Source organism: Ailuropoda melanoleuca, chromosome 8 (genome assembly GCF_002007445.2).
Source record: "Ailuropoda melanoleuca isolate Jingjing chromosome 8, ASM200744v2, whole genome shotgun sequence".
Classification (NCBI taxonomy): domain Eukaryota; kingdom Metazoa; phylum Chordata; class Mammalia; order Carnivora; family Ursidae; genus Ailuropoda; species Ailuropoda melanoleuca.
The window spans coordinates 64,631,243-64,633,288 of record NC_048225.1 but is presented as its reverse complement, the minus strand read 5'-3'; the positions used below and the strand labels follow the sequence as shown (position 1 = coordinate 64,633,288).

General features: G+C 61.0%; 1 long non-coding RNA gene across 1 annotated transcript in view; it reads left to right on the top strand.

Moving 5' to 3' along the window:
• Window positions 1-1,805, top strand: part of LOC117803394 — a 9,378-nt gene extending 7,573 nt beyond the window's left edge. The window contains exons 2-3 of the long non-coding RNA XR_004627218.1: window positions 1,054-1,573; window positions 1,676-1,805. This is a non-coding gene — a long non-coding RNA (uncharacterized LOC117803394). The remainder of the gene's footprint in view (window positions 1-1,053; window positions 1,574-1,675) is intronic.
• The last annotated feature ends 241 nt before the right edge of the window (window positions 1,806-2,046 follow it).

Here is a 2,046-nt window from a genome sequence, read left to right as displayed (position 1 = left end):
ACCCCGGCCGCCCACCCCAGCCTCGCCGCCCCCGGGCCGGCCGCCTGGAACGGGTCGCGGGCTGCGGTCCCGCGGGGCGGGGGACGGCAAGGGCGCACCGGCGGGCCTGCGACGCGCGCGGCCGGGACCCGTGGCTCCTCCTCCCGGGACAAAGCCCGGTCCGCCCTCCGCTCCCGCCCGAGAGGCCGTTCGTCGTTTAGGATCCTCAAAACAAACCCCCACCTTGCGTTTAAAGACGGCTCTGCTTTTCCGCGTTCCCAGACCCCCCGATCGGCCGGGATTCCCTGGCCCCAGAGGAAGCCGAGCCACCTCTGCTTTTCCCGCAGCCTGTCCGTCCCAGACCCGCCGCGATCCCGGGCGCTGAGGCTCCCGCCCCCGTCGCCCGCCCGCAGAGAGCAGGGTCCGCGCGGCCTCGAACTTGAGAGGCCGGGCCCCCGCCCCCGCTTCGGGCTTCTGAAGGTGGCAGCTGCCCCTGGATTTGCTCCAACTTTTCTCGCTGCCTGGAAGTCATGCATTCGTTCATGTGAAATATGGATGCAAGGCCTTACAGGTTCCAGGCACCATTCTGGGCACTGGGGCTCGAGCAGCAAAGACACACACACACACACACACACACACACACACACACACACACTCCTCCTGGAGCTTGCACACTGTAATGGAAGAGACGGAATAGCGTCAGTAGAGCACAGAACATGTTAGGTGTGGTAAGGGCTAAGAAAAAACCAGCAGGAAGCAGGAGACGAAACGTGCAGGAGAGGTTGTCTTTGGGGAGGTGTCTGAGAAGGCGACAGGGAGTTTTGAGGACGGGCCGAGGGAACCAGGCCTGCAGACACATCTGGCGGCCTTCTGCGCTCCGCGACAGCCCGGGGGCGGTGTGGCCGCCGCCGTTGGAGGCTCCTGAGAAGCTGGGGGTGGATGGGCGGGAGCGGAGGGTCGCTTGTTGGAGGGCCTCGTGCTCCATTGTAAGGACTCAGGGCTCCTCTCCCGGGGGAGATGGGAGCCCTGCAGGGTTCTGAGCAGAGGGGGGACCAGTGCGACTTCTTTTCCCAGCAGCACTCTGAGCGGGGAGCAGCCGGCGGCTGGAGCGGGGCCAGGAGCTGGCAGACCAGACCAACCCTCCACCCCGCGGAGCCAATGGGGCGTGGCCAAGGAGGGGGACGCGACGGGAGGAGTGGAGGGATCCTGGAAGTATCCAGAAGGAAATGCTGACCGGATGTATTGCCAGGCCAGCGAGGAGGTAGGAGAGAGAGAAAGGAGTCAAGGAGAGGAGCAAGGTTTTGGCCTGAGCAGCAGGAAGAGAGTTGATGCCATTAACCGAGGCGGAGAAAACTGGCCTTGCTACTTCGGGGGGAAGGGGGAGCCCCGTTTTGAACAGGTCAGGTTTGAGGCACCCGTTAGGCATCCAAGTGCAGGGCTGAGTCGGCACCGGTCGGACGGGTCTGCAGTGCAGAGATGCGCGGGCTGGAGGTAACCGCGGGGAAGTCACCGGCAGGGACAGTTTCCCGGGCTGACCGAGCTCTGTGCGCAACGACGCGGGAGCCACAGGCTCAGTGGAAACGGAGATATCATTGTAATTAATTTAATTTTTAAAAACTGATAACATGATTCGGTTATTGGAAAATGTGTGCGCGTGGAAACACTTGCATGTGTCCGTCTACTTTTTCAACTGTAGCGTTTATGAAATCAAAATACAGATCAAGAATTGCCAATGAGGGGCGCCGGGGTGGCACAGCGGTTAAGCGTCTGCCTTCGGCTCAGGGGGTGATCCCGGCATTCTGGGATCGAGCCCCACGTCAGGCTCCTCTNGATCCCGGCATTCTGGGATCGAGCCCCACGTCAGGCTCCTCTGCTATGAGCCTGCTTCTTCCTCTCCCACTCCCCCTGCTGTGTTCCCGCTCTCGCTGGCTGTCTCTCTCTCTGTCGAATAAATAAATAAAATCTTAAAAAAAAAAAAAGAATTTCCAATGAGGGGGGCGCCTGGCTGGGTCAGAAGAGCACGCACGTGGCACTCCTGATCGCAGGGTCTTTTTTTTTTTTTTTTAA